The sequence below is a fragment of the Pan paniscus genome, chromosome 9 (genome assembly GCF_029289425.2).
Source record: "Pan paniscus chromosome 9, NHGRI_mPanPan1-v2.0_pri, whole genome shotgun sequence".
In the NCBI taxonomy this organism is placed as follows: Eukaryota; Metazoa; Chordata; class Mammalia; order Primates; family Hominidae; genus Pan; species Pan paniscus.
Window position 1 is genome coordinate 85,947,101 of NC_073258.2, and position 14,734 is coordinate 85,961,834.

The following is a 14,734-nucleotide window of genomic DNA, read 5'->3' on the forward strand; positions in this document are numbered from 1 at the left end:
CCTACTCTCTTCTGTTCTGCTCTCCCATCTATAGCAGAGGCTGGCAAACCTGTCGGTCAAATCTGGCTTGCTACATGTTGTTATAAATAAATTCTTATCGAAAACAGCCATGTCCATTTGTTTATATACTTTCTGCAGCTGCTTCAATGCTACAAGGGCAGAGTTGGGTAGTTGCTACAGATATCTTATGGTCCTCAAAACCTAAAATATTTACTATCTAGCCCTTTACTGGAAAAGTGTCCTGATCTCTGATTTATATCATTGACATCTTCCTCTTTCCTAAATCTTTTCCTTCAGCCTGTAAATATGGTCAACTATGTTTTAGTCTAAAAATGTTAGTTTAGGGTGTTTTGGTTTTTTGTTTTGTTTTGCTCAAACTCTCTCCAGTTGTATACCAATTTCTGTCTTGCCCTCCTCATAAAACTTGTCCAGGGAGTATGTCATATTCTCTTTCTCCACTTTTTTTTTCATTCCTTTCTTCCTGTAACCTGATTTTTGCCCCTACTACTTTGTTGAAATTTGCTCCTATTAAAATTAATGATGACCTTCTCTCTGTCAAAGTTAAATTTTAAATGCCTAATCCTAAACTAATTGACTCATCTTTAGGCACACTCCCCTTAAAACTCTGTAATCCAATATTCTTAGCTAAGAGCACATAGCAGGATCATTTCTAGAGGCTTCCGCCTTTATGCTATCACTAAACGGAATTACTCTTAATTATTACAAGTTGTTGCTTCAGAGATAAGGGATTAATTTTACTATTCCAGTCTGAGAAAAGTAATCAAGTCACCACAATATTGTGGTAAATGGGAGAAGAAAAGCTACTGGAGATATCAGTCAATACACAACCTCCACCCTCACCATATAGGATGCAAACAAACACTTGCCCTTGAAGAACACATTTGCCCCAATTACCCTTCCTTCTCTCTCTTCTAGGGTCATCACCATTATCTGTTCACTAGCGAAAACTGACCAAAAGATGTCCAAGATACGTTGGAGTGCAAGGCTTTCTCAGTTATCTCTTAAAGTGAAGAATAATAACCACATAAGGAACACAGGGCCTTCATTTCTCTTGGAAAATTGATATCCCTATGGACTAATGATATAAGTGTGTCTGGAAAATAGGTGAGATACCCTTTTAGAGATGCAGATGATTAATCACAATTTTAACTTCTTATAATGATGCTTGGCACAGGATAAGCAAATAGAAATTAAATGTAGAAACCAACAACACATGTTCACTTATTTAATATGGAACTCCCATATTCTTGAATATAAACCACCACATTAATGAGCAAAAGTATAACAAAATTGAAAGAACATAATCAGCTTTCTTTTAGGGTAGGAAGACAGCTATTTAGGATTCTTCCTCACTTATCAATTAAAAGAACCATGAAACTAACAAGGAGACACAAATATGCAAAATCACTGATAATCACAGTCAACACTTTATAAGTACCTGGAAGGGGGAAAAAACCTTTTTAGTTCTATTGTGGTAGGGATAAATTAACTGTCTCTGTCTGACATATGTTTTGAATTTTAAAACTAAATAAAATCAGTTAGAAAGCTAATGGAAAGACACATATGTCAACTTCTACTCTGTATCCCTATCAAAGATTCGTGGGATCTTTGCCTCTAAGTAAAGCAGCATAGCAGCCACGGATCTCACATGGGAAAGTTCTTTCAGATTAGAACAGAGATATCCCTTTCTCATACCTCTACCTCACACTCTCTCATCCCACAAAATCTTAACTTTGGGAGGGACTTTAACAAGAATATTCATGCTCTGATGGCCCAAGTAAGTATGATTAATATGTAAAGACTGTAATCATACAATTAATAAGGTAGATGTAATAAACATGAATGAAAAATTTTATTCCATAGGAAACATGCCTTCTTTTTTTTTTTTTTTTTTTTTTTGTCCAAATTCCTGGCTTAATAAGGACTTGTTTATTTTGAGGAAAAAAGGTCCGAAACATCAGGCTGTTCAAAAAATAACCCACAGTATCAACTTTAGAAAACAAATCTTAAGACTATAACACTTTTTCTAGAGGATGCATTTGACATGCCAACTCTCATTCACAAAAATACATTGTTACATTTGTGTTGAACTGCCCCACACAGCATACTAATGTAGGGGTGTAACACACATACTTGTAACTCAAAGCTGCTTTGAGGAGCCACTCAACTAAATGAGATTGCCTTTGCAGTTAGGGAAGCAACTGCTGAACTTACGTATGAATGAAAAGAACTGTACTCCCTGCATAACAAGAGATTACTTTGGAGACAGTTGATGAAAACCATACATCCTTTTTATTGTTAAGTCATAAAGAGGTATCAAAATTAAAAGCAAAAATTACAGGGTAAGACTTAACAAAACTACTAGGAGTGTCAAAGGCAGTGAAAATGGGACTAGGCGCAGACCAATATGAATTAATGAACATGGGAAGGACAAGGATAGGGGAACACTGAGCATGTGCTGAAGATACTAGGGGAGAGGATCTGGTGAAAAATTTCAACTTAGACAAGTGCCTAGGTAAAGAAATAATGGGATAAGATTTCTTTGTTATTATTTTATTATTTATTTATTTTTCATTATACTTTAAGTTCTGGGGTACTTGTGCACAATGTGCAGGTTTGTTACATATGTATATATGTGCCATTTTGGTGTGCTGCACCCACTAACTCATCATTTACATTAGGTATTTCTCCTAATGCTATACCTCCCCTCTCCACCCACCCCACAACAGGCCCCAGTGTGTGATATTCCCTACCCTGTGTCCAAGTGTTGTCATTGTTCAATTCCCACCTATGAGTGAGAACATGCAGTGTTTGGTTTTCTGTCTTTGTGACAGTTTGCAGAGAATGATGGTTTCCACCTTCATCCATGTCCCTACAAAGGACATGAACTCATCTTTTTTATGGCTGCATAGTATTCCATGGTGTATATGTGCCACATTGTCTTAATCCAGTCTATCATTGATGGACATTTGGGTTGGTTCCAGGTCTTTGCTATCGTGAATAGTGCCGCAATAAACATACATGTGCATGTGTCTTTATAGCAGCATGATTTACAATCCTTTGGCTATATACCCAGTAATGGGATGGCTGGGTCAAATGGTATTTCTACTTCTAGATCCTTGAGGAATCGCCACGCTGTCTTCCACAATGGTTGAACTAGTTTACAGCCCCACCAACAGTGTAAAAGTGTTCCTATTTGTCCACATCCTCTCCAGCACCTGTTGTTTCCTGACTTTTTAATGATTGCCATTCTAACTGGTGTGAGATGGTATCTCATTGTGGTTTTGATTTGCATTTCTCTGATGGCCAGTAATGATGAGCATTTTTTCATGTGTTGTTGGCTGCATAAATGTCTTCTTTTGAGAAGTGTCTGTTCATGTCCTTTGCCCACTTTTTGATGGGGTTGATTTTTTCTTGTAAATTTGTTTAAGTTCTTTGTAGATTCTCGATATTAGCCCTTTGTCAGATGGGTAGATTGCAAAAATTTTCTCCCATTCTGTAGGTTGCCTGTTCACTCTAATGGTGGTTTCTTTTGCTCTACAGCTCTTTAGTTTAGTTAGATCCCATTTGTCTATTTTGGCTTTTGTTCCCATTGCTTTTGGTGTTTTAGTCATGAAGTCCTTGCCCATGCCTATGTCCTGAATGGTATTGCCTAGATTTTCTTCTAGGATTTTTATGGTTTTAGGTCTAACATTTAAGTCTTTAATCCGTCTTGAATTTTTATACTGATCTTTGACAAACCTGACAAAAACAAGAAATGGGGAAAGGATTCCCTATTTAATAAATGGTGCTGGGAAAACTGGCTAGCCATATGTGGAAAGCTGAAACTGGATAATGGGATAAGATTTCTAAACCCTGCTATGTGCTTCAAAGTCATCCTCTCCTTCCTCAGCCTCTTTTTCATCATCCTTGATCAGCTCCAGCTGGCCATCCCCCAATCTTCATTGTCATCATCCAGTAGGTCCTCCTCCTCAGCAGGGTCATCTGCACCCCCCTCAGACTCCAACTTCACATTAGTCTCATCTTTCTTCACGGAGCTGCTGCTCTGCTCCTCTTCTGACTTATTATTCATATCTACTGCTTGTTTGTTCTGTTCCTTTTCAATTTCTTCCAGGTTTCCCAGGAGAGAATCCACTTTTTGTTTTATCTTGGTCAACTCCTTCTTAATTGCCTGAAGAGTCATCTGCTTTCAACTTTCCAGACTTAGAAGATCCCCGCTGTCCATTCTTAGAATTGAAGCCACCTTTTTCCCTTCGTGAGGTGTTTCCTGATACACACTGACGTTTCGAGGGCACTACAGCCCGAGCAATAGGAGGAGGAGGAGGAGGTACCCATGCTGGGTAACTGTACATCCTATCATAATAATCCCACTGAAAGTCATAGTCTAAGTCGAAAGAAAAGCCATACATCTCTGCTGCAGATCGTTTCACACCTGCTTTTCCTCGGTTCACTTTTGGCACTGGAGCCAGGTTAATATCTAAAACCTGGTCAGCAATCATTCTGCCATCCTCTCCTGCTACAGCAGCCCGGGCATTTCTCTCATTAACATACTGAAAGAAGGCAAAGCCGTTATGAACAGAGGAGTCCACAATTTTGCCATACTTCGAAAAGATTGCCTCCACATCAGATTTCTTGACCACAAGAGTGTTGAGATTCCCAGTGAACACACGGGAGTTCATGGAGCGAGGATCTGTCTTGTTGGTAACGTTGCTAGCCATTGTGTTTGATGATAAGGTTTCTCAGACAGCTGAAAATGTGGCTGAAGATAAAAAAAAATCTCATAGGAGTGAGGAGGGAGAAGAGATTCGATTCTGAGTCTCCTACTCCTGGGTTCTACGTGGAGAACCTGACTGCTGCTCGAGGTGGGTAATGCAGCCACAACTGCTCAGTCTTTTTCTCTTCACAAAAAGAAAATATGCCTTCTTTTCACACGTCATGGAACTATACAAAATTTTATCATTTATTATATCACAAAAAATTAGTATATATTAAAATGCAAAACTCATAAAGGCAAAATTCTCTGAACACAGTAATTTAAAGTTAGAAACTAAAACTAGCTTAAAACTAATGTTTTGGAATAAAACTAAATATATCCTAGCCTTTCAAAAAATTGCATAAAAAGGAAATAAAATTAAACACTTAGTCATAAAATAGGAATGTAATATATTATATTTATGGGACACTTTCAAACATATTTAGAGACTAATAGACTTAAGGCACTATGGTTATTTCTAAAAGAATAAAAATAAGGTGAGTCTATATATCAAGATATTAGAAAAAATGCAATCAGAATAAAAATAAAACAGAAAGAATGAAACACTAAAAAGAAAATTAGAAAATTACTTAGAGCACAAAAAACTGGTAAGAAATAGAACTCTTGGTTCTTAAAATAGAAAATGAAATCGATAAACTTCTCACAGATCTAGTGAAGACAAAAATAATATATACTTTGCGACTAAGGAAAATAATATAACCACAAATACAAAGAAAGTATTTTAAAATGGTAAGGGAATTATATATATGTTACTCTGGATTACCTATAAACATAAACTAGGAACTATAAAACATAAGGAGAATACTATGTCACAAAAGCCAAGAACACGGTTTGGATGCAAGCTATACTGTGTACTAGTTATAGATAAGTTACTCAACTGCTTTGAGCCACGTTTTCTTTGTCTGTAAAATAAGAATTTAAAATATCTTTAATAATAGTGTTTTCAGAAGTATTGCTTATGTCATTGTCATCTTTGTTGTAATTCTCTTTTCTTCCTCCTCATTATTAATATTCACTACCTTTGAGGAAAACTTGATATGTACCCGAACAAGTTGAAACTTAAAAGTTATTTTTCCAATCAATACTTTAATCCATCCATAAGAACCAGGCGCAATGCATACCATTTACCTTATTACTTATTTTTTCCCCAAATGCAAGTATTAGCAACATTCACTGCATCTGAGAATATAAAACCTTAATGACATATCCTCCAAGGGAAAAAAATCTTACCCAACTTAGAAGACCTGCAAGGATTGACTGCACTTAATAATGAATGTAGTGCTCTTAGAGTTATATAACTGTCATTAAACAAATACATAGGCATCAAATTTAAAGAAAACCAAGAAGCAGAGCTAAACAACATCGATACTAAAAAAATGAAAAGTTAGGAGTTTTTTTCTCTCACTTATCAGTAAACCTGAAGGCTTAATATAAGCCTATAAGATTCTAAAAACAAGAAGGATGCTTTATTTGTATTAGTCCCTAAAAATCTTAGAATGAGGTAAAAATAAAAAATAAAAAACAGTAACACTGGAGCTCTCAGATTTATGTATGTCCTTAGGCTTTTTCTTACAGTTTCAATGTGGACTATTATTGTCAGAGTAAAGTGAAATGGGAAAGTAAAATGTAAAATTCGATTTGCAACCCCTAACATTTTCTTATTTTAGACCTAAATAATAGTTATTACCAACTTAAAATTTGTGTAACAGAATCTATCCAGGGAAAGAAAAACAAGTCATTTTGGTGCACAATTGCAAAATGCCAAAAAATTAATAACTTTGTCTACTTATCTCCTTGTATTAAGGTTTTGACCCCTTTTGAATTCATTAATATAAATATTTAGAGCACAAGATAATAGAGATTAAATAAATACACAAAATATAGTTTTCTACTCTCAAGAAACACACAGAAGATTTCAGCAGAAAAGAAAAAATCAATTATAAAACTGTGTAATAGAAGTATATTGTACCTATATATCTATGTACTATATCTCGATAACTATTCTATATAGGATATCAGAGAATATTCTATATAAGATATCATAGGATAGAGATATATTTAAAAATACTAGTAACTTATTGAGCATCAAAATATAGATTGCTAAGTGCTTCATTTATATTATTTCATATCCTCATTAAATTCTTGCATGTTAAGAATTATTATGCCCATTTTAAAAACATAAAATTGAAGTTTATGGAGTTTAGATTGGTAAACAAATAAAGCCAAAATTAAGGTACATTTTTGTAACTTCGCCACTCATACCCTTTTGGCCACCCCACTGTTTTCATTAAATTAAGATAATCCAAGAATTTGTCAAATCCTGAGGTGACAAAATATGTATATATACACTGTTCTAAGATTCTGGATCTTACCCTGTCTTCGTTTCTTCATCTAAAAGTGGATTATAATTAAACTGTCCGCATTAATTTCAGGGGGTTGATGGGAAGATCAAATATAATATATGAGACAGTTATTGAAAAGTTAAGGCATTTGTAAAATGAGATGCAGGATTACAGTAATGAAGCTCTTCCTCAGCATTAGAAACTAGGCCAAGCAACCCAAGAACCAGGAGCTAGTTACAGGATGGGAAATGTATCTGACGCACATTTTACTTATTTAAAATATTTAAACATGACAACCTTTGTTAAACAACCTCAAGGTAAACGGCACCAAAACTGTGTTTTTGTATCTAATTACTGCTAGAGTAACAATTAAAACACAGACCAAGTAGAAAACTGTGTGACTTTTTTCCTCAGAATTCAGTCAGCAAAGACTAGAAATTTGCATAAATGCAGGCCCCCAAAGCAACTTTTTGCCTCTGCAGCACATTCCTGAAGCCCAAAAGAAACGAATAATTGTCTCGACTCTTCATTGCATGTTGTCTATATAGCCACCATCGTACTTTAAATGTGCAGAAAAAATACTGCCAGTTGTTAGCAGAGAAAATCATCTAAGACATTTGTAAGTACTCTGTTGTCTCTGTTCCTACCATAACCCTCTCCATACTGGCTTAAGTTTCATGAACGTACTCCCCTTGGAATTCTGTCCTTTCTGCAAATACTTTTTTTCCAAGTTTTGTTTTAGGCTTTCCTAACATATTTTCAGGTCTCTCAGGTGACATAAATTCAGGTTTCTCAAAACGTCTGCAGAGGGACTAAAGTTATTCCTTCCAAGGTGGAAGTGCGTTCTGTCAAAATAAATCAAACATCAGGAAGTAGATAAATAAGGAAAGTTAGAAAGTAAAATATTCCACTGACTGGCAAAATAATCCTCATTCAGCTCTATTAATTTATTATTTTAAAAATCACCACCATATTTACGTCTGTGCAATATTACATGTAATTCTGTCTCAGGAAGATTAGGTCCATGCTTAGTTGTGAATGAATGACCACGGAGAAGCATTTTTAAATTAAACGTATTCTATAATTGTAGATAAATTTTCCATTGTATCTCGCAAGAACACAGATACATACACTCATCATACCATGATAGCACTGCATTTATGTATATTTGAGTACATAGGGAATGCTAGCAAATTTATTTAACACAGACGACAATAAACAAATTTCTTCATATTGATGCTTCAATTCAGAATGCGCAATACTGTTGACATCTGGCCTCAGGCTCTGACCAGAACTGTTAGCATAAAGAAGTGTTGTTGGAGTCTGACTTTCCTTGATGAAATGTTAGACACTATAGCCAAGTGCAGCTTCATATATTAATAGATGCTAATGGTTGTAATTTAGACCAAACCACTTTGATACAATTTGGGAAATTTAGTTCTTCTAAACAAATGATACAACTTTATTGAAAGACACAAAAGATGTCAGCATATATCATGTTCTTACATAGGATTACTTAATATAATTAAAATGCCTGTCATCCCAATTTAATATATAAAGTTAATGAAATTTTAATTAGAATTGCAAAAAATGTTGGAGAAAATCATTCTAAAATTCACTAGAAGAATAACAGTCTGGTAATTGCAGAGATATTCTGTAAAAGTTGGCTAATAAGAAGGTTTTATCTATTTAAATATTAAATCTTACTTAAACACTATCTTAATTAAACTAGTATGGTAAAAGAGTATATCAGTGGAACAAAGATTAAAAATAGATTCGAATATGTATTAGAACTCAGTATATGATAAACATAACATTCTACTTTAGAGTGCAAAAGATAATCAATAAATGTTTTAGATACATATGATTATCTATTTGTTAGTACATAAAGTTAGAGACCCACTTGACATTATATTCAAAATAAATTTCAAGTAGCTTAGTGGTCTAAATGTACATAAGACAATAAAGATTTTCAAAAAAATTTTGAAGTTATTTTTATAAACTTGATGGTGCAGAAGATCTTCTGAAACATAATTTAAAAATCAGAAGCCAAAAATAAATAAAATTTACATATTTGAACATAAGAAAGTTAAAATTTTCAAACAAAAGGCAGCAAAAAACAAGCCAAATACAAACAATAAACTGGAAGAAAATATTTATCAAAGTTATAGTAGCCAAAAGGTTCTTAAATATGAAGAGTTCTGCAAACTAAAAAGTAAAGAACATATTAGAAAATGGTAATTTAAAAAAGCAAAGAACATGAAAAGAAATTTGGTAGTAAAGAAATTGCAAATCCCAACCTCAGTTACAAGGAAGATACATAAATTAAAATATGAAGACTTTTTCATACAACAGCAATATTAAAAGCATGTTAATACTATCTAGTGTTCTGAGAAATGTGTAGAAATAACAACTTTCACAGAATTTTGTTGGGAATATATATTGTTAAAGCTTTATTGAAGGGCAATCTATGAAATATTTTAATATTTAAAATATGCATATTCTTTCGGCCGGGTGCGGTAGCTCACACCTATAATCCCAGCACTTTAGGAGGCCGAGGCGGGAGGATCACAAGGTCAGGAGATCGAGACCATCCTGGCTAACACGGTGAAACCCCATCTCTACTAAAAATACAAAAAATTAGCCAGGCATGGTGGCGGGCGCCTGTAGTCCCAGCTACTCAGGAGGCTGAGGCAGAAGAATGGCGTGAACTGGGGAGGCAGAGCTTACAGTGAGTTGAGATCATGCCACTGCACTCCAGCCTGGGTGAGAGAGCAAGACTCTGTCTCAAAAAAATATAAATAAATAAATAAATAAATAAATAAAATAAGCGTATTCTTTCATCTTACAATTTCACTCTTACAAATTTGTTTTACTGAAATATTTGCCTATGAGTACAGAGCTGTAAGTCTAAGGATGTCCAATACAATACCGTTTCTAATAACAAAGGATTATAAATAATACAAATACTTATTAATAGATAAATGGTTGAGCAAATTACAGTTTGTCCATATTATAAAATAATAGGTGTCAGTCGCTAAAAGAAAGCAGAACTACTGAGTTAGACAGAAGCTCATTATATATTTAAAAGAAGTGAAAAGTTGTAAAGCAGCATATACAGTGTGGTCTCTCTCTCTTTTTTTTTTTTTTGCTGAAAGTGCATTTAGCAAAGAACTAAGATATAAAACTGTTAAATACACATATGATATACACATACATCAGAAAGAATTTGGCAATAAGTTAACACTAGCAATGTCTGGAGGTTGGGTTATTCGATTTTTTTTGTTTCCCTTTTCTTTACTCTATCCAGAAGCAGGGGCTATAATTGTCACGGGACTCTTGGGATGTCGATTTGCCAGCCAGAAACCTCTGTGGCAGGCAGTGCCTTCTGCCTGAGTATTGCTCGCGCCCACAGGGCTCGTTCCACCCACTTGGCCTGGCAGGCTGCGCTTGGCTCACGCTACTGGCCTCGATCTCACACCTGCCAAGAGGGAGCCAGGCACGGAGTGGCAGAGTGTATGAGCGAATGAGCATGGGGTCCGGCCACTGAGCACAGCCACGCATGCTAGCTGCTGTGGCAAGGCAGACAGCTCCAGGCACCAGCACAAGTGCCAGCTTCATGCAAGGCTGTGGCTGGACCAAATGTACCACACACGGCTTCAGCTATAGGCACCTGCATCTGGATAAGGGGAACACAGTGGCACTGGGAAGCTTGGAGACACCAGGAACCAAAGAGCCCCAAAGAGGGTGTCACAGTCCTGGCTTGGGGAGCCCCTAGGTCGGGGATCCCTGAAGGGCTGCAGCTCTTCTCTCCTTCTCATCACCCATAACGTGGTAAGGGGGGAGTGGGGTGTTTCAGCCCTGTTTGTATTGCAGCTCTTTCAGTCCCACCATTTGGCAGGTCCTAAGTTCTTGTCCACATCCAGGTAGAATGAGGTACATGGATAATTTGAGGGTGACCAAGGCGGAGAGGAGACAGAACAGCTTCATCAAGAGGCAGAAGAGCAGAAGTGGGTAGCTCCTTTCTGCAGGCAGGTTGTCCTGAGAAGTATCCAGCTGTCAGTGAAGAGGGATCTGCAGTGGGTGGCTCCTTTCTGCAGGCATGTTGTCCTGACAAGACAACGGCAACCGAATTGGGTAGTTCTTTCCCACAGCTCGTCTCCAAGGTCTCTGTGAGTCTGGCTGAGTCTGGGGTTTTCATGGGCTTCAGATGGGAGGAAGTGTGTGCCAAGAGTGGGTTGGGAAAAAGCACCGTAAGTTCTCACTGTAAGCCACGGACTCTATGCAGAATTGACAGCCTGGCCCCCATGCTTCAGGCCATTCTTGGCTTGAAGGTGAGGCTTCACCAGGAACCTACCCCTTTCTGCCCAGGAGCCTGTCTGCTTCCTGCCGCCATTGATTGTGTCGTCCACAGAGCCTGCAGGCCCACATCGAGCTGCCTCAGTGCCCCCTCAGCCTCCCTCCCATGCTCACGGGCACCCAAAGTCCAGAGGGGGTGCTGAGGGGGCAGAGGGCTGGCCTGTCAGCCCTGTCGTAAGTGCATGCACATCCAGCTGGATCGCGACAGTGCCCAGGCTCAGCCTCAACTTTGCTCTAAAATCAGAGTGGACACCGAGAACAGGGAGAGGCCAGACAGTGGGGGCAGGCACTTCTGAGCCTGTGGGGGCCAGGGCTGGAGAGGAACACTTCCCAGCCCCTGAAAGCACAGGGAAACCCAGGTCACTGCTGGGTGGCTGCACAGTTGCACCCAGGAGGGGGAGGCCCCCACCCCTCCAACTCGGAAAAGGGCTGGGCTCCTGCCTGTTCCTGGCTCCAACTGGCTCTGTGGAGTGCGCAGCCCCAGCTGTGCCTACCCTGCTGCAGTTGGCGTCTTCTCAGTGGCCACTCCACACAGGCTGCAGCTGCCCTCATAATGTAATATGAAAGTATCAATATTTATCCTTTTAACTTACTAAGGGGAAGCAAATACATTAGTATTTGCTAAAAGCTTTCAAAATTCTTGGGGTGGGGATGGTATATGAAAGCACAAAGCAGTTAGTTGCAATAAGTTCTGATTTATTAGAGAAATAAACATTTACTAGGAAAAGAACCTTAGAATAACTGGAATTCATCAAGTTACCACTCTTTTTTTTTTTTGGAAAGACCAAACAATTTTGGAATAACTCCACATAGATGAAACAACGTGAACTACCATGGCTAAAGCCAGAACTCTTGTAATGTCTGTTAAAGTGACAGGTAATTTGAAAGCTGAATGAACCAGTGCCCATTCACTGATGTAGGTGACAATACAGGACTCTCCATGTGTCCACATGTCTTCACTGATGATTAGGAGGTACAACATGGAGAACAGTGTTCCAACCCCTAAGGTGTTATCTGGGTGCTAAGATAACAGTTGTCTATTAAAATCATTAGGGAAATTTTTAAACAAAATAAAGTTGCCTAAATATATAATTGAGAATTCTCAGTGCTAGCAAATATCAGAAAAGAGAGTAAAGCTATCAGTATTAGGCCCCTCCAATGTGTGGGGAACAGTGCAGGTGACATAGACTGTTAAACCAAGTTTAGCCTAAAGCTGCCTCCTTACCTATCTTAAATTCAGCCCAAAGATTTTTCTGTACATTATGAACTATAACAAGTGGAGCTGTAAACAGACCATAGCCTACACTTCTGCCAATCACTGAGTTTTGGCCAATTAAATGTAGCCAACTCTGAACTGAAAGTCTCCTTTACTCCTTCAAGTGATTCTCCTGCCTCAGCCTCCCATGTAGGTGGGCTTACAGGCCTGTGCCCCTATGACTGGCGTGTGTGTGTGTGTGTGTGTGTGTGTGTGTGTGTGTGTGTGTGTGTGTATGTGTGTATTTTTAGTAGAGATGTGGTTTCACCATGTTAACCAGGCTGGTCTTGAATTCCTGACCTCAAATAAGGCAAAGAGCGAGCTGTAACCAATCCAGTTGTTTCTGTACCTCACTTCCGTTTTATATATGTCACTTTCCTTCTTCTGTCCATAAATCTTCTTCCACCAGTTGACTGCACTGGAGTCTACCCTAGCGGGGAAGGCTGCCCACTTCGCAAATACTTCATTGCTCAATTAAACTCCTTTAAATTTAATTCAGCTAAAGTTTTACTTTTGCCAATATTTATCTTTTCAGTTGATCCTTTTTAAAGATGCACTCATGGGTGACTCAGAGAGGTTAAAAGGTTTTGTTTTGTGGGTTTTGGTTGTTGCTTGACATAGGTTCGCTAAGTCAGTAAATGGAGTATATTGAATTTCCACTGACTATTGACTCTTTTATCCAGCTGACTCACTAATTTCTTAGAGTATTACTTTGCTCTTCTTGGAATTGCTTTTTCTATAGTGTCAGCTACATATAATGCTAAATTTTCTACTGTTTTATTAAAAAGTTATACTGCTTATGCTATTATGTCTTGCATTAGTTAGAATCTTCAAAACAGTAAGAGTACAAGCAGTGATCAAATTATGTTTTCTGATTTTGTTATTCATGCTTTAAAAGTTGTACTGTTATTGTTTACTGTTGCATTCAAGTAAATAGCCTTTATCATAGGAAGAAAGTTCCCTTTACTCCTATTTTACAATAAATTTAAAAAATTGGAAATCGCTGCCAACTTTCATCAAATGTTTTATCTTTATAATCCATATGTAATCATGAAATTTTTGGTATTATTTATACTTTAAAATGTACTTGGTGACTTTATTTTCTCTTACATTAATCTCACCTCATATTGATACTTAATTTCCCTCTAGTGTCTTTTGATTCATTTTATTGTTCCTTTTTTATTTTCTTCAGTTTAAGACAATTTTATTTTCGATTTTTATTTTTGATAATAAAAGCATTACATCTGCAATTTCCTCTGAATGTACTTTTAACTGTACCCATAAGTTTCTTTTTTAAAATCTTTTAAATTTTATTTTATTTTAGATTCAGGAAGTACATGTGCAGGTTTGTTACATGAGTATATCGCATAAGTTTCTAGATGAAATGTTCTATTTTATATTGATTTCAGAGTAATCTATGATTTCAGCTTTTGTTTTTTTATATAGGTTCTATTTTAAAAAGAAGTGTCATTTCATTTTCAATGGCTAAGCCTTTTTGTTTCTTTGGGGCTCTTCATTATTTTGTTTTGTTTTGCTTCTGTGAGTTTTTCCTTTGACCTTGAAATCAAATTAACCAGATAGTAATAGTCCGTTCTCTTCTTTCAATTAGTTTGCTATTTCCTGATATGTTATTCACCTACACTTTTGTTTAAAAATAATCTGTCATTGGTTTTAGGTATATTTATTTCTAAGCAGTGTACAGCTGAAATTTATTTTTAGACTAATTTGAGAGCCTATCTTTTCATGATACTCATCCCACTCATATTAATTTTGACAACATATATGATAGTTTTATTTTTCTCATACTATACTTACTTTTATATGTTTGGTTTGGTCCTTTCTTTTTTCTGCTTCTTTGCTTTTGTTATATTCTTCTTAAATATTACTTTCCTTCTTCATAATAGTGTAGGAATCCCACCACATATCTCAATCAACTGTAGACCATCTTTCCTTTTTTTAATAATCATATTTAAATCAGTGGTC

The 14,734-nt window shown here is 36.8% G+C and overlaps 1 protein-coding gene and 1 pseudogene across 7 annotated transcripts in view; both read right to left on the reverse strand.

Annotated features, from left to right (window-relative positions):
• The window catches only part of DLG2 (discs large MAGUK scaffold protein 2), a 2,166,992-nt gene that overhangs the window by 1,562,490 nt on the left and 589,768 nt on the right, over positions 1–14,734 (reverse strand). The gene's annotated exons all lie outside the window — the stretch shown is intronic.
• On the reverse strand, positions 1,895–4,950 carry LOC129393290 (heterogeneous nuclear ribonucleoproteins C1/C2-like; annotated as a pseudogene).